The 18,453-nt window shown below is 42.2% G+C and overlaps 1 long non-coding RNA gene across 5 annotated transcripts in view; it reads left to right on the forward strand.

Moving 5' to 3' along the window:
- LOC144246383 (uncharacterized) overlaps positions 1-18,453 on the forward strand; it is a 53,332-nt gene that overhangs the window by 17,397 nt on the left and 17,482 nt on the right. The window contains exons 1-2 of one of the 5 annotated variants that reach the window (XR_014955735.1): positions 26-252; positions 8,310-9,782. The exons of 3 other annotated variants lie outside the window; for them this stretch is intronic. This is a non-coding gene — a long non-coding RNA (uncharacterized LOC144246383). Of the gene's footprint in view, positions 1-25; positions 253-8,309; positions 9,783-18,453 lie in introns of those variants that run through there. One more of the 5 variants, XR_004148384.3, reaches the window with a different exon arrangement.

Raw genomic sequence — 18,453 nt, forward strand, 5'->3', positions numbered from 1 at the left:
TAGGTAATCGCAGGTGGAGACTTGGGTCCTCCCTCAGCTCGCCTGCATCTGCAATCTCCTGCATTTCTGTAACAGGGGATACGAGGAGAGCTGGCAGCAAAACAGCCTTTTAGGGGTCTCTATCCAATTCCTGAATATCTGGATAGCATTGCTTGTACTAGTCTCAAATGTAGTCTGTACTGCTTAATGTAGTTTCTGTTTACAGTTACTCTAAAAACCTAAAAATTTATTTCCTTTGAGGTACTTGAAGGGGTAAGCAACATTTTATTTATTATTGCTGTAAACTAACCTTGCCTCTGCCTAGAGGCCCTCTCTAAGGCTGAGGATGCTGTTGTGCTGTTGGAGTATTTAAAGTAAATTCTGCTGCCTTTCAAGGACCTGGCAGCTTGAGTATTAGAGGCTTTTTGGTTTTCCTATAGGTTGTCTCATATAGCAGGTTGAGCAGGATTAAGTCACTTTTTGAGGAAATTGTAGGTGATTCAATTAATTTCCTTTGTCCCCTCCTACCCCCACCCTGGCTAGGCTTTTTCCTTTTCTTTTTATCTTCTGTGACAGCACAGAAATATTTGATTATTTCTTGAGGTTTAATACCAAATAGCTGCTCTGTTTTGTAATATGTGTAACCACACTGGATTTGTTGTTTTTAACAAGCAATTTTTTCTGGAAGAAAGCTGGTATTTGTTTAAAAATTGTTAGACATTGCATTTTTAATCTCTAAATATGCATGTGGAAATTTGATTATAATAATTTTATTCTTTATGAACAGCTGATTCAGGATTTCTTAGTTCCCTTTGTATTTTTCAGGTATGTATCTCAGCTGCTCTGCTTTTTTTTTTTTTTTTTTTTTTTTTTTTTTTTTTTTTTTTGGGAAACAAGGATGGTTCAGATTTCTTCTCCTTACGTGTTTCCTGGTGATACAGTACTGCAGTCTCTGCCTTACTCAGCTTATGTCTAATTGCAGAGCATTTAGCAAAAGAATTCAAATGCAAGTTTTAGATTTGGAGTTAACCATCTATTACACTTGGCTTTGTTAGAAGATGCTATCTGAACAGCAAAGATAGTCTAATGAGGAGAAATTAATCTTCAGGCCCATATGAAGGTGGGCTTGCATCATTCAGAATCAAGAATTTGTGGCTTGGTAGGGTTTAGGGAAAAGGAAATTTTCTTTCCTCTGGAAAGCCAGAATATATCTGTGTGTGACATCTGTTGCAGCACTGCTTGCTGACAGTCTTCTGGGACAAGCTGGCCAGAAGGACTGGATATTGTGAGAATTAAAGCTCGGTGTTCGTATGGCAGCTTAACTGCTGAGTGCACATGTTCTGAAGGAAAATCATGATTTACCTAAAAAGACCTACTGGGGCTGGATTTCTGGAGCTGTTGAAAAAGATCTCTTGACTCCCACAGGAACTGGTGGGAGTCCTGGCTTCCAGGTGCTTCCAAAAGCAAAAATGTCTCATTGTCAAGATGAAGGTTATGACAAAAGAAGACAGATATGGTTTCATTATTATTTTAACCTTGCACATTAGAATTGTAATATGACTAAAACAAGGATTACATTTGATTACCTTTAAGGAATGGTAAGGGTTAACATAATATAATATTCCTGCAAAGAATACATTGGTAAGTGACATAGTTGTTATGCTGTTAATGGCTATTTGTGAGCAATTTTTCCTCGTTGCTCAGATCCTACTTTAATTCACTTCTTCCAGTGACCCTTTCAGTGTTAATCCACCACACAGAAGCGTTGCAGTTTTAATTAAAAAGGAAATCTCTATCTCACTAAGCTTAGTCTGCCATCTGATCATGCAGTATGGTTTACAGACAGTATTATCTGTCTAATTTGCATCATAAAACCATGACTTAAGCAAGGCAGAGACATTGTCAACCCTCAGCAAATAATGCTGCTCTAACCAAAACCAGCCATGTTCTAAGCAAAACTCAACTGTAAGAATGGAGATGTGTATCTCACATGGCGTTGCACACAAGGAGGGTTACAGGGGCACAGAGATCTCAGTGGGATACCTCTTTAAAATAAAACCTGTAGACTGGAGCAGCTCCTGAAAATATATGATCCAGTTTGACAACAAGATAGGAATTTGAGGCAGGATTTAGTGGATTAAATGTTTTGGCTTCTGGTATAATGAAGGCTAGTGGTGCCTGCTGACCTTTAAAACCTGTGTTGCTTGGAACTTCATTAATTAAATTGAGTGGTAAGCTGCAAGGTTATGAACTGTCCTGAGGGCCTACACGTGACAAAAATTCACACTGGGCTGGGTAGTATCCCCAAATCCCATTCCAGCAGGTGATCAGCAGAAGTCCATGACTGGGCAAAAATCTCCCCTTAGTTGCTCTTATGTTTTGATTGAGGTAAAGCAGCTGTCCCAGGCCAGTATGGGCTTGAAGGAGAGCAGTAACATCAGCACTGCTGCTCAGCTCCCAACTGCACCAGCACATCAAGGTAGCAAACATACTCTGGGAGTCCCTGAGTGACAACAGATCCATACAGAAATATTTTTTGCATTATTGTCAGATTTATAAAACATTGTGGTAGGAAAACAGTAGGGGAAGGGATACAGAAACTGGATCTTGTATTTCTTATTAGTAAAGGAAGGAGGGAGGTATGAGTTCTGTGTTACTCTGTAAGCTCTTTACCTCAGAGGAAGGTGAACCCCACCTGGCAGAAATTAAATGTTAATGTATCAAATTATGTCCAAAAGCACATAAAGCTCAAGGGACACCTTATGATACCCTTTGAAAACAAGATCTAATTTAATTCATTTGCATATCCTGATACTCAATACTGCAAATTGGCATTGGTGGGTTAATGCACTGCTACCATTACGCTCCCTTGAGCTTATTGGAAAACCGTAGTCAACAAACTGCAGGCACTGAATTGAAGTGTCTGGTCATGGAAAACCAGATCAAACTACATCGTCTTAATTGTGACCTGTTTTGGGATGCAGAAGGGTGGCAGCAACCCTTGGTGGAAAGAAACAGTAAATTGATTTTGCTGAGAACCTCATCAATCACTGGTCACAGTGACCCATGGATCATTAATCTCATTAAAAACTTCAGCCTCGTGGCAAAAGTAATAGCAGGCATGCTAAAAGTGTGCAAATTAGATATGCTTTCACAAATGCAAATGGGCCTGGCTGGTGTTCCTGAGGAGAACTCCATTTCTAAATTGGGCAAACTTTTCACTGACTCCAGCTGAACTTCAGCCATTTACTCTGTGTCAGATGCCATCTTTAGGAGCTGTGAAAACTATATGGAAGGTATGTGGTCTGTTAGTGAGTCATGTTTATGTACTCACTTCAAGGAAGGGAGAGCTGAACAGTGGGCACGGGACATCCCCTCTTAATGCTGTGAAGTTCTTGACAGCCAGTCTCTCTGCTGCCTGAGCTCTTTAGGTGAGGTGATTCAAAAACAGCCTGAGAAACTGCCCTGGTTCTGGCCCAAATCAGTGGGAGGATATGGCCAAGGCGCTGTGTTATTTGATATCATCTTATGTCATGGGCTGGGGGAAAGGACTCCCTGGGAATGGACTTCTGAGAAGGGGTGTGGGTTCCAGCTGGGAGCAAGTGTGGCAGGTAGAGAAGCTGAGGTGGGGGGTCGTGTCAGCTTGGGCTTAGTGAGCATCTTTCATGTAAATCACCCTCTTTTTTAGCATACTTTTGTTATTAATATTGTTGCTGTTCATTTTCTTATCTCATTGCTGTTTCCAGTAAATTGTTCCTATTTCAACCTATGATTTTTCACATAATTATTGACTTCATCCCTGGAGCAAGAAGTGGGAGGGAAAATGGGGGAGTAAGTGCTTGGCATCTTGTTTGGGTGAGTCTCAAGACAGGCTGTGACAGCAGCACATCAACAGTGCACAGGCAACACTGATTTTCTGTGTGTCTGTGAATCCAAGGAGTTTGCATTTTCTTGGAGGATGACATATGTCAAAGAGTTGGTCAAGTTGGTCCTTTCAAATACAGCAGAGCCCATTGTATCACCAAGATGCAGGTTTTGCTGTCATCTGAAGAGTAGTGAGGGCATGCCCACAGTTGCCAAAACTGCTAATGTGCACAGTACAGCTGCAAAATTTGAACTTGTTCCTCTCAGACCTTGTGAACACAATCCATAACTCTGAGTGCATCCATGTAGTCCATCTGTAGTTAGATGGCACTTGGCCTTGGTCTCCTGGTCATCTACATGCAACCATATTGGCCCAGCTGAAGCAAGCTAAATAGCTACTTCTGTTAAGAAAGTTAAGTGCATTTGAGAGGGTTTTTCTCAGGGATTTGCACACCCCAGACACTACCTACACACACCAGGACATGTTCACTTCCTCCTCCCAAGAATGTTCTCCAATGCCCCTAGACTTATGCACGCAAATCTCACTCAGCTGTGCTTACCAGCCTCCCAGTTGGCTTGAAAACCTGGGGAGCTCTATACCAATCCTCTTATTATTTGACTGCTTGGGACTTTTACTCAACCTTGTGAATAAAAAATCTAAAAACTTGTTTGGTGCAAAAAGTATTTCAGGGCTGCCATATTCAGCACTTCCAGGATATCTGCACATCACATAACTGAGGCTAGTTCACTATGTGGGTTTGGCTTGCAGCAGTAAGCCAAAGTACTTCATTGACTTCATATTCATCCAAACAAAGGCTGTGCATGTAGAGAGCTGTGGTGCCAGTGATTATACTGGAGCAGCTTGGCTGACATGACTCCATCTATCATAAAATACACCAGCTCAGGACCCGTGTGCCATATGAGTGAGCTCCATGGCGCACTGTCACCTAGGACTTGAGCATCTTGCTGGGTCTGAGAGGTCTGGGACCTTAACAAGCCTTGCAACAGATGAGACTCTCTGAAGCCATTATTTCACCCCTTCCATCTTCCCTGCCATGCTCAGGACAAGTGGAGGGGCCCTAGGCATGAAGCCATGCTCCTGGCATTGCCTGTGGCTCTGGTAGGTATCATGTCTGAGCTACACTTACTGTAGAAATGAGATCAATAGGATGTGTTTAGGTACAGCTGTGCTAAGGAAAGATACGCTGTGTGATTCAGCCATTCGCCAGCAGAGGTGGGCAGCTCAGGGGTCAGGACAAGAGACTCACCTCAGCCTGTGCCTTGGGTACTGTTAACATGTAAACACACACAAGCAGCCTTTTCCAACAGCAGCCTCCTGCCCTTGTTTGCCAACAGTGACATCCAGCCCTGCAAGCACTTCATGTAACAACTTGCTATGTCACAGCTTGGCTGACAGTTAAGAGTCAGGAATATAATTGGGGCAACAAACACCATCTGGCCAAAACTGGCTCTAACAGGCTCCATGGCCCTAGTCTGAGCTGCTCTGTCAGCACCCCAGTGCATGAGGTTTCCTGTGGTAGGACTGACATGGTGTTCTGAGGAAGCAATGGCAGCAGACATGGTCAGAGCAGAAGCAAGCAGTGTGCTTTTGTAGCAGCCTCTGCACTCCTTCATTTGGCTTGGTCACATCATGAGAAGGATGCTGATGTGGTCATCTGCCATGCCTGGGGCAAATGCATTCTGACATTGGTGTTGGGAGAGTGAGGAGATGCTCACCTCCAGTTGCAGACTGCAGTGGAGGTTGATGAGGTGCCAGGTTTGTCCCCAGAGCACTGCGGAGTGGTCATGGTTTGTGTGCTCCTGAGGGACACAGGGAGCCAGGGCTTGCTCCAGGTGTGAGCTGCAAAGACAGTGTAAACAGGGCTTTTTGTGTCCTTCACAGCAGTGTCACAGCGCATTCTGGTGTGCTTGAACAAGTACACAAACCCAAGGCTCAGCCATGAATGCAGGGGGGGCACACCAGATCATTGCTTCTTAGACTGTTGGGTTAAATGTGCAATGCCTAATGTTAATATTAACTTAGATACTGAATGGTTTGGAAAGTACCCATTTGTACCGAGCTCTCCCAGCTGAAACACTTCAACTGCAGTGTTCTCAGCACAGAATTCATTATTCTGAGACTTGCTTTCCCAGTTAGCTGGAAAGAACCTGATTGTTTGCACCCTTTTGATCATATTTTAGCTCCTGTAATAGCTTTACCTGAAATAGATTGATGAGCAGAAATTTATTTTAAAATGCTATGATTATGGACAGATTACACATTCTCTGTGAATGAAACTTCTCATGTAATTGGTGTGAATTGAGGGAGAGCCTTTTTAAACTTCATTAGCAAAGCAGCTAGTTCTCTCTTCTGATACAATGTACATCTGTCATACAAGAGTATAACACTGAGTTGTGTACTTTATTAAATGTGAATATGTAAACATGAACTTCGACCAAACTCAGTCTCCTGAGTTCTACTCACACCTCAGCATGAACCCAGGGTCTCTGTCATGTAATTTTGACTGTTCCAGATGCCTGTCTTAATGCCTTCCTGATTAAAGAGCAGGTAATATGATCCCAAACTATTGCCAGCAACCTGGACAGAAACTGCATAGCTTACAGGTACAGCATGACTGAGCCTGTGGTCAGACTGGTGCTTTCACCTCAATATTGTTGATTTCATTTATAGCTTGCAGAATGTCTGCCCTGCTTTCACAGATAATACACCATGGAGTTAAAGAGCTTAGGGAAAATATATTTTGTGAGAATAGATGGAGAACATTTAGGTTCTTTTGTTCAGAGAAAAGTTGACTGAAGAAGAAAGGAGAACTGTTTTCAAACATATAAAAGTCTCTGCAGAGAGGAAGGGATAACCTGTTTGTTTTATATGCTGTGAGCAAGACAAGAAGCAAGTTTCTTGAAATGCAGTCAGTTAGAAAAAGGCAAAAACTTCTTGTCAGTAAAGAGATAAGGGGTGGAAAACACTTATGAGGGGGGCATGGAGTGTCCACCATTTCCCCAAATGCCTGTTGGACATGCCATCAGCAAAGGCAGGGCATAGACCAGCATAGGCAGGGTCAAAAAAGGGAAGAGACTCAGCTCCCCTGAGCAAATCTCGGGTCACCACGAGCAGCAGCAGAGAGGCTCACTCCCTCTAGCTCCTCCATCAATGGGGTTGCATAATATCTGCCACAGGTAGAACTCATTCAAATTTATTTTCAAAGCCCAGTCATTAAATTGCAGAGCTGAGGGCAGAGGGCAGGTAATCTAGTTCTTAGTTATTTGTGCTGCCCACCACACCACAAATACCCCCATTCTCCTGAGACATGAAATTAAGCTAGACTGGAAATGACTTTTCACCTCAGTATGGTCTAACACAACGGTGTTAGCAGCAGCAGCCCCATGTCCCAGGGGACCAAGAGAGACCTTAATTAGGAGGTGTGGCTTTTTCTGGAGAGAAATGATTTGGCAGGTTAGAAAAGTATTAGAAGTGTCCTCCCATGGATGCCATCATGAGCAATAAGTGATCCTTGTGCCTTGGGTTTGTAAGCAGGTCATATTTTTACGATGTTAAGCATGCTGCTGTCTTTTCTGCAATAAAGCTCACCTAATCAAAACAAGTCAGAGCTTATCTAATCCCCTAGCCAGAGATATTTCTGTGGTGGCTACAGAGCCAGGTTTCCTAGCAACCTAAAAGGCATTAGACAGGGCTTTGTCGACATTTATCTGTTACACACAAAACCCCCTGTTCGAATAATATCATGGGTGTAACATCAACTGACAAAAGCCAGGAAATTCAGAGCTGGGGCTGATTTTCTATCCTAGCCTCTCATCAGGCTGAAAAACAAAAGGCACAGTCATGTGAGTGATGAGCAGAGCAAACCAACCTTTATATTTCCTGGCTTCATCCCAAACAAGATGCCATTCAAATGAGGTGCTTGGTATTAATTTCCTCTATTTAAGACAGGTTTAATGCTCACATTAGGTAGCACATTGGCAGTGCTGTCAGTTTCTCCATGGGCTACCATTTTGTCTTGGAGAGGCCAACTGAGGAAAGAGATATTCCAGCCCCTCTGAAACCTTTGGTGAATCCAGTTTTCAGATCCGCGGATTCACAGGTGAAGGCTACAAGCCTGCTGTATGCAGGGCCACCATGGCATCCTCAGGAGATCACTGTTAGCTCAGGGTGGAGCCAGTGAGGAATACACAGGTTAAAAACACTCCATTTTCCTGCTAGTGTCCAACTCTAGATACAGGAAGAAGATTTTCACAGGTTTCAAGGGATTCTTGAGATGGATCTTGTAATGGATATTGTTAACAAACATTTTGAAACAAAAGGTCAGGGGAAAAAGGGATTTAATGTAGGTGGATTTTTTTTCCCAGGCCAAAAGTATACTGAGGATTAATGAATGGTCTGAAAAGTGATACTTCAGTAATGTCTTTTTTTTTCCCTTCACTTACAGCAATAGCAGTGTTTAAAATCTTACAACTTGAAGTTTATGGAGGAGACTGATGGAGGAAGGGATGGAAGAACTGCCATTGCTGCTGATTGTCACTTCAAATTCTTGGGGGAAGAGTCTTATGAAAGTGAATGGGAATTGATCATCTCTCTACAGACTTCTTGAGTCATCTCACAGAATTTAACAGAAAATAATTATTTCACTTCAATGTGGCTTAAAAGTGCTTGAAGATTGAAGATGTGCTAATTTCCACAATCTAACTTATCAGCTGGGATAACTTAACTCTTTGGATTCTGTGCAATTCTGTATGTGTACCATCTCTAAATAGGTAGATTTTCATATGTGTATTTGCACTGCTTTAGTAGTTCCATCTCTGGGGCTTTCACAAAAAGATAACAGCCATTTTTACATTTGCTTGAGGCTCTACTGAAGGGTTTATCCCCATGTAAATTTTCCAGCCCAGCTCTGAAACCTCTGAAATAGATGGTAGAGAAAGTTCTGATGAAACTTAACTATAGTTGGGTACTTTGCTGCTCTAAGGGAAAATCCCCCAGTCGCTGTCAGTGGGTGAGCAGCTGGGCTTTCATCCCTGCTGTAATCTTCATTAACATGAGAGTTGGTGTTTTGCTCCCCACACATGGATTCCATACTGTTTGAACTTCAGCAGGCTGCTGGGATAAAGGCATGTGTACAGGCCTCTCTGCTGACCACAGCCAGCATTTCTTTAGCAAGCATAGCATGAATATAAATGTTACACGCACCACAATGGAGAGGAATTACTATGCACACTATCACTTTCAAGCCTTTGAAAGAAACAGAAGCAGAAGGAGGTTCTTGCACTTTCTGCCGACATCATCTTTACTGTCCATCCATTTGTTTCCCATTTAGGCTCCCCACTGGCAAAGCCTCTATTATGTGCTGAAAGACCAGACAATGGGAGCCCACTATGCCTGGCAAATGCACGCATTGTTCCAAGGGCTCCCTATAGAAATCCCTGTGTTTGCATGACCCATTTTCCAAAGTTTGGGTTTTTTCTTTCCTGAAGCGGGAGGGTGAGAGGAAAAGGGACAGTGTCTCACAGCTCCGTGCAGATTAGTGGTACGTTCATGCCATATATTGAGATGGATAAAATAGCCATAAATTTTTCCCCAAGTGTTTTTGTAATGCATGCATGAACTCACTTAACTAGCTTAAAATATTTAGTGAACACTGAAATGAATGGGGAGTGTGGGAGGGGGGACAAAACTAGCAGAGATAATTGAATACACTTAGCAGTGTTAGCAGCTTTACATAGCTGTATCATATTCTCTATGGATAACACAGCTGGGACAATATGGCTAAAGTTTTAAAATATCTAGGGATTTCTGTCTTAAGATAGTTATCAATAATTGCAAACTTAAACATTAAATATTTTTGGCTTTGTTAAAATATATACCTCTTTATTTAATACATGATAAAATATAAAAAAATAGAGAACATTCTCTCCTTGGCGTTTCTTCACAACTCAGGTAAGCAAGAAGGATCTCTGAGTGGGGCTGTCCAGGAACTAAAGTCTGTCTTGGGGAAATCACAGACTGCCAAAGACAGGTGAATTAAAACACAGAAGTCCCTCAGACTTGACAGCGTTTGAAATGCCAAATGAGAACAAGGAGATGGGTTGCTATGACACAGGTTCATATCACCTGTGAAACTGGCAAAGTCCTTCAGCACTGGAGAAAATCTTGCCAGATTAAATCATAAGTTTCCAGCTTCATTTCAACTGAGCCAAAATTTGTACCCTTGCTCTAGTTCTGACTAGGAAACCCACTCAAACCCACAGACTGCAGCAACACATCCGTCTCAGTTCACACCTAATTAACTGCTTAATTAGAGCAGCACTGGGGAAAGTCTGCTTTTTGTGTTCCCTTTCTCTCTGGTGCCTGCTGGCACTTGTAGCAGCACAAAGCTCTTTGAGTGCCTGGGCCTTCCTGGACACACATGGCAGGTTCAAGGTGAAGGTCTCTTCTGCTGGGCTTTTCTTCTCCCTTCTGAGATAATTGACCTTGTGTCACCATGAAGCTCCTCCCCAGGTCACACCACTCGCACTGCAGCCAGTGCCTCAGCTAGAGCTGGAGACCAATGCACGGCTGTTTAATTTGGAGGAGCAATGTGAAGGTCACCGAGGAAGGTAATGCAGTCCTGTTGATTGAACATGTGGATAAGGGCACCACAAAAGCATAATCTACTTTATTGGGAATGCGATAAACCAGGTTTATGTGTGCAGTTGGCAAGCAGTACTTCTGAGTGTTACTCCATCAGATAATCCAGGCAGCAGAGCACTTATATATCCTTCTGGTCCCCTAATATGGCTTGAATCTAAGGATTAGGTAAATTTCATATTTGTAGGGTTTTCTAAAACAGTATTATTTCTTTCCTACTTGTTTCCTGTTTTTTTACTTATGAAATTCTTATTTCTGTAACCAAGTAAAGGTAATCTAAGAGGAAGATTTCTGATATTTCAAGGGAAAACACTCCTTTTCTATCCAGAGTGAAATGTCCAGAAACCCCAGATGATTCACTGGGGTTTGCAGACAGACTCAGCAGCTTTGCTGCATGTGAACATGTGGCTGGGGTGTTCCTTGTGTGAGACTCATCACACACATGGAGCTCAGGTGGTGTGTGGCTGGGCAGTACATTTGCTGTGTATATCTCTCCAGCCCAGGTATCACAGCATGTACCGGGGAGTTTGAGTCTTGTAAAAAAGCCCTGCACAACATTTGCACGCCCTTCTCTGCACCAGGCAGGGTGTGAGTGGGAAGGAAGGAGGTGGTTGCATTGTTAAGGTATGGTGGATGCAATCCAGAGGAAGCTTTGGCAGAAGATGGCCCATTCTAGCTCTTGGAATCAGGGTCCTGAGCTGTGAGAGGGTTTGTCTGATTCGGCTGCTAGGCAGAGGGACACCTTTCTGACCAGGGAATATCACATCTGTACACGTATTTGTTATCAGGTGTTTGGCAGCAGGTCAGACATAGAGACAGCTTAAACGAAGCATAAAACCAGAACTGTGAGGTTTACATCCAGGAACAACTACTTTAACTGTAATTAAGACTACAGCTTAAGTTCCACAAGAAGATGTAGATGTATATTTATGAATAAAATTAGGCTGGAAATGAAAAGGATTTTAGCCATGAGAGGAGTGTGATTCCAAAATAGCTTTCCAATGAGACTAGAAGGGTTCAGAAGCAGTCAAATGAGTCTGAGATTGAGATTTACATAATACAGTTGCTGAAATAGTGAGAGATATGGACCAAAGACTCAAAGGTATATTTCCACCCTATTTTCCCTTCTTGCTTTTATTTTGGCCCTCTGTTACTCTAATTTCTCCTTCTCTTTTTTCCTGTTCCTTTTCTACTTGGACGACAGGCTGGAAAATCCTCTCTGTGCATTTTTTTTTTGTCATTGTTATATCCATTTGGTAGAACAAAGCAAAGGCAAATCCCATTCTGGTACATCTCAGGAGGCTTATTGAAGTCTGCAGGCAGAGCCAGTGTGGGGCACTGCAGGCAGACCCTTGGGCACAGGAGCAGGGGCTGTAGGAGGCCAGGATGCCCTGGTGACACAGCAGAGTCCTTGAGTCCTTGCCCTCCTGTGCATGGCTGGTTCCCTTGCTCTGTGCTGCAAACACACTCATGGCAGGACATTCAGTTTCAAAGCACTTGAAAGCTTTCTGCTTGGGAAAGCTGAACGCACAATATCTACCCAAGAAGATTCATTTAGGGGATGGCTGCTGTGTTTCTGTGGAGCATAAAGGTCCAAAATACAGGTACAGCTGTAGTGCACATCACTGTAAACAGAATATTCTGTTTAATTGGAAAGGGAGAGGCTGACCAGATAGCACCTGTTGGGGGGAAGAAGGAGATGCCCTCAGGACCCAGTGCCAGGAGCTGCAGGGCAGCTGCACCTTGCCCTGCAATTGGCACTAGCTGTGAGTGCCCATGATTTTTGAAATTCAGTCCTCCCCTGCTTGGCAGGGCTAGACTGAGGCAAAACAACAGTGGCAGGGTTCCTGCATCATACCACTGGCACTGTCACAGTATGCCAGTCAATGTGCACCTACCTCTAGATTCTGAAATGGAGCTTGCAGAGAGCTACTTGTTTTAACATACAGTAAATATGAAGAGGGGCTCTTTGGCAGGGGGTATAATGCCTCCTGACACTGGCTGCTTCATCTGCAGTTGTGCCCACTTGCAGTGACTGTATTTTACAGCTTGCAAGAGCTGCTTGTCTTTCACAACATGTTTTTCTGAAAAATGTGAGCATGTCTTGCAAGAAGTTTGGCCAGTTAATACAAAAGTGATTTAGATGCAAGTTAGACCGAGTCACTTTTTTCTTCTATTACACTTTTGCAGCAGATGTTTGGGTCATGGGCAGCCACCTGAGAAGTTGCCACAGCGCTGTTAGTTGGCATCAGCACCTTCCTTTCACAGAAAGCAAACTGTCTTTCACTGCAGTTTGACAAGCACCTCAGCCATGTATCAGCTAGTTGTCAGGGTCATGCTCGTCCTTACATCCTGGCCATGGGACCCTGCCTCCTTCCCCTCTCCAGCTCCAACACTAACCAGCTCCAGTGCCCTGGCATTTCAGCATGCCTAACTTGCAGAAAGATATTCACCTTCAATTTTAGCAGGCCAAAGGGGAATGTCCAAATTCACAGGAGCTGGACAGAGAGCACCCAAGTCTGAAGATTCTGCAGTTGGATGGGCTGAGGCTGAAGAAGAACCAACATCCATGTGTTTCTCATAATTTATGTGGAACAGGTTTAAGGCATCCTGGGCATATTTCATCTTGTGTGTGATCCTGCTGTAGCTTTTCTTAATTGACACAACAATGAATTTAACTTCTTTCTGTGAAACCTGATCATTGGAGATGATGTGCCACTACAAAAAAACCCTTCTAAGTACAATATTAACAGTTGAGTGAAGGGGACTATTAGAACTATTGCAGTTTTCTTCTCTTGATCATTGTTCTGTGGATTTTCCCTTGTTGGAAGAATAAGTTAATGCTAATTAAGATGAAAGCAGAATACAAAATGGAAACTTCCAAAGTGTTTGTCACTTGCATTTGTGCAAATTAAAACATCTCACACACAGCAAAGCCAGGGCCTTTCTTTTCGTCCTGTAGATTTGTATTCCACAACCAGCCAGTGGAGCAAGATGTGTGCTGTCATCCTGCTCACTCTGTGCAGCCCATGCTCTGGTAATCCCACAGGACCTCACAACAGGTTGGTATCCTACACTGGCAGCTGTTTCACCACCAGGTGCCTTGGGGAAGAGCTGCCAGCTAGAAGTACTTCTAACACAGGCAGAAGGATGTGACCAGGTGTCCTTCTGGCACCATAAACCTTCTGAGTGGCTAGGCAATATTCAAAGCATTTAAATTCTTGGGGTTTTGTTTTGTTTGTTTTTGTTTTTCTTTCAAAGTTTCTAATGAGATTCAATCTTTAAAAAAACCATTTTACTTACAGCTAATGACCTCAGAATCTTGTCTGTCTAATTGTAATAGAAATAAGAAACACCAAAGCCATTTCCACAACCTCAATTTCCCTGTATTCTGTGGCCATAGACTTTCCTGCTGGCTCCTTGGGGATGTTTTTGCAACACGGCCCATTGTTGCTTGGGCAGTTTTTGCTGTTTTTTCCCTCACACAATCACACATCTTACTTGTGCTGGTTTTGACCAAAGAATCCCTCACTCATCCCATCCCTGGGCCCAGAGGCTGGCCCATTGCATTGATGGCTGGTACTTCTATCTCATACCTTAAAGGTCATCTAGTTCCAACCCCCCTGCCATGGGTAGGGACATCTTCCATTAGAATATGTTGCTCAAAGCCCCATCCAGCCTGGCCTTGAACACTTCTAGGGTTGTGGCATCCACAGCTTCTCTGGGCAACCTTTTTGAGTGTTTCACTACCCTCACTGTAAAGAATTTCCTCCTGACACCTAATCTAAAACTCTCCTTTTTTATTTTAAAATAATTTCCCCTTGTCCTATAATGATATGCATTTGTAAAAAGTCTTTCTCTGCCTTTCTTGTATGTCTCCTTTAGGTACAGTTTATTAGGTGTTTCACTCTACAAAGGGTCTTAACTGAGCCTGAAGGACATTTTCTTAGTGCTCTAATCAGAATGATTTTGAGTAAAACAGATTAATGCCTTCCAGTATTATTAGTTCTCTTGCAGCAATGAGTAAAGTATCAGATCTTAGAGAAACACTTATCAGCAGTAATGTACTTCTGATAAAATTCTGAGTCTATAAATAATGGAGTTCTTCCCTTTCTGGAACATCCCGGATTATCATAAATCCAGAGGGATAGTTACAACCTGCATGATGTATCCATGCACATAACAAAATTTTGCATGGTGCCAAAATATTCCCTGTAGTTGGAGGGATCATGTAATAAAAAAAGAAGAAATTGTCCAGCATTGTGGAAATCATCTGCTTAAAATTAACCATGATTGAATGAACTGCCTTGGGAGCAGAAAGAGCTCAAAGAGTCAGCAGAGCCCATGCTCTGGGTGCAAATGATACTGCCTACTGATCTGGCATAAATGTGGACATTTATAGCACTCATATGTGGAAAGGCATGTCAGCTGAAGAGAAAAAACAGCTGGTATTCTCTCAGGTTAGACCTGATGGATACCTGTCTAGAAGCTAACATAATATCTGTGTGCTAGCTACCCCTACGGGATGCCCAGACCACAGAATAATCTGTAATAACCTGACTTTTTGGTAAAGGACTTTATTTAATGGGGCAGATTAAATATTATGAGACAGAAGAGTGGGGAGGAATTCAGCAAATGTTTGTAGTAGCTCAGTGAACTACAGATATATTTTTCTGCAGACCTCACTGCTGCTCCATCCTATCAACAGCTTCAAGGATGCTGTGCCTCTGCATGCTTCCCCTCACTTCATTGACCATTGCTCACATGGCAGCAGTGTGTGGTGCCTCTTCAGTCACCAGCCTCTGGACTTCTTGCATAAGGTTACTGCTTTAGTTTGAATAATGTGGGCTCAGAATGAGCCATGGATCTGTAGAAGGTTTCCTGTGCTCTCCTGCCTATTCCTTATTGGATTCTAGCTTCACAAGTATAGTTTCATTAGAAAGGCCCATAACAGAGATTGCCTTCCCACTCTTTCCTGTTTACATGATACTGCTTAAATGTAAAGGGCAGAATAGTCTTTTTCCTCTCTGCATTCCCAGTACAAGACATTTATAAATGCATAGTGGCCACTTTAGTCTAATTTTGTGGTGTCTCTGTAGGAGGGAATGTGGAGCTAAAGCAGTCCATTGGGGCCTTAGAACACTGGGATCAATTCTTCACCTAATATACAGCTAAACTGGGTAATTAACTTCATTTCCTTTTTTATCCTAGGTGTGTTTTGAAACTGGGGACAATGACATTTACATAGGTAGGGTCACAGCAGGCAGGGCTGGCTGCTGCAGCAGTGGGCATCACCACCACAGCTCTCAGCTCATGACCACTGGTAGCAAGACAGATTTCAGCCCAGGCTTTGACACTGGTGCTTTTTGAGATGCCCACAGCTGTGCCTGCTGGCTGTGCTGGCTGCTCCAGGTTGTGTGCCACAGGCACTGCTGCAGCTGTGGCCAGGCTTGCTCATGTGCTGTGCTTGTTTTTGGGGTGCTGTGGGCCACCTGCAGAACAGCGTAGCCCAGAGCTTCTCAGTGCTCCTGTAAGAGAAGCAAGAACCACTTGCTAAAACTTCCTGGGCTTTTATCCCTTTCTCAAAAGAGAGAGGAATGTTTTGAAGAGGTAGAACTGCTGCAATCACTTGGTGTCTGTGACCTAGATAGCCTGGTACTTTGTCTGGTAAGGACACCCACCAGGCACCTAGGAGGACAAAGCAAGAAGCACAAAAGGGCAGCAGTAGTAATCTTCCACCAAGAATACCTCACTCCTAATCCCCCATGCCGAAATATTGCATGGAACATGATTTATATTTGAGTTTGTGCTTATGATATATTTGTAACCCATTAAAGTACCTATTCTTCCATTGAATCTGCACTTTGATTCCATTCTATACATAACAGTCTGTGACAATGAGTTTCCCTGTCTCATTATTGATTGTGTGGAAAAATATTCTTTGAATTACCAAACCGTTCATTTGGTGAACATCCTCTGAATCTCTGCTAAGAATATTCTCTTTGCTGTATCAGTTCTGCAGGACTTCAGAAGGATACCATATGCTATATGAATATTTCAGTGTTTTGTTTTCCTTTGGAGCCCTAGTGTTGAAATTATATATGGTAATTTTTTAAGAAACAAGTGATATATTTTCTATTATGATCATGTCTTGCTCAAACAAGAAGAAAAAATAAACTTTTTTTACTTAAAATCAGAAACTCATACAATCATTTAAGTCAGGAAAGGCCTAAATCATAAGCTTTCCTTTTTTTCCTGAGTTTCAGCCAAAGCTCTCTTGAGCAAGGTTACCAGCTCATCTTTTGGCACATGTGGACTGCATGAAAAATCTGAATTCTTCCTCTGGTGAAGCTGCTTGGCTCCTTTCTCAGCTAAACTATGTCTGCTACAGGCATATACAAATGCACATGAAGAAATCTCTATTCCTTCTGATGGGGCTGGTGCCAAGTTTTGGCAACTAACTAGCCCTGAAGAGTCAAATGATGAAAGTAACTAGTTTTGATTGATTTAATAGTTCAATATTACTAGATTTTGAGACTTTTCAGAGACTGAAGATATAGTTGAATGTACTATTAGATTTTTACCTGTTTGATCTTCTATCTTGCCTTAACTGTTGACTTATTTGGTATTATATTTAGTCCTGGTTCAATACATGCCTACATATTATAGCATTGAATCACTTCCTTAAGGAGAAGGCACATTTGCAGTTCTAGAATTAAGTCACTGTGACTAGAAGTCCTTGAATATATACTGCATTTGGATTTCATCTGAGTTTGCTTCTTACAAATATTCATTTCCCTTACAGGTTTTTAGCTTATTCACTCACATGGACTGGGTATTTTCCGTAGCTGCTTGGAAAACAGGATGACTTAGATGGGCTGGAGCAGATCTAAGGCTGAGATTCAAAAATTTTGCAGTGCATTTGCCTAGAGAAGGCAAGGAGCTAAAAAGCAGGGACTAATTTATTCAACAGTTATTATAAAAACATTTTATTCTCTCCCCATAGTTAACCAATTCATTCAGAAACCAGAGAAGCAGAATTTCTGATGTGAAAACCTTTGGGTCCCCTAGGTGTCTTATGTGCAAATAGCAGGGCAGAAATGAAGAAAAACTGACACTTGCATGAGTTTCAGGTACTGACTTCCACATACACTTCAAACTTAAATAACCATATTTTTTCTGCTTCAGAGCCTGACTTTGGATGTCCTTGAAGTCTGGAATTATGCATTCTGGCAGGCAAGTAGAGAAATGAACCAGATGCTGCAATTTAGTCATATAGGGAGGTTTCTAGTAAATTTTGCACAACGGGGTAGTGACAGTGTACTTAGTAAAGCCACATGCCTTAGTAAAAATAGTGCTATTGATTTTCTTAGTGTGTGTATCAAATGTTAGCACATTCATTAGAACAGCAGCCTTCCAAACACTGCTGTAGAACAACCAGCAGGCCTGGAGTCAATATCCATCTGAATACTGGCTCGCTTTCAAAGGGCGAATTAATTTTAGGGCATTGACTTTTCATGTTATAGAGGAAAGATTTTAAAGGAAGCATTTATCAAATAGAGTTAGGCAAGATTTAACAAATACAGCTAGGCTGCAGGTCCTATTTGGGCAGGCAAAGATGTGTTAATGCAACCGTGTACAGCACTAGCAAAAAAAAGCATAATACATGTTTATGCATATATATATAAAATATACATAATAATATATATATATATATACACATGTTTATACATTATATACATATACATATACATATACATATACATATACATATACATATATGTTTAGGGTTTTGGTCTAATACAGTTACATGAGGAAGAAAATGTGGAAGATACTTATCTAAGGAAACTTTCAGTTCTAAACTCCTGTGTGAGTATATTGAAATATCACTGAGTAGGAATGTGATGTATTACAGTGATTGAATACATACTGTATCTGTGTCCTTATAA

Source organism: Lonchura striata, chromosome 5 (assembly GCF_050655825.1).
Source record: "Lonchura striata isolate lonStrDom1 chromosome 5, ASM5065582v1, whole genome shotgun sequence".
Taxonomy (NCBI): domain Eukaryota; kingdom Metazoa; phylum Chordata; class Aves; order Passeriformes; family Estrildidae; genus Lonchura; species Lonchura striata.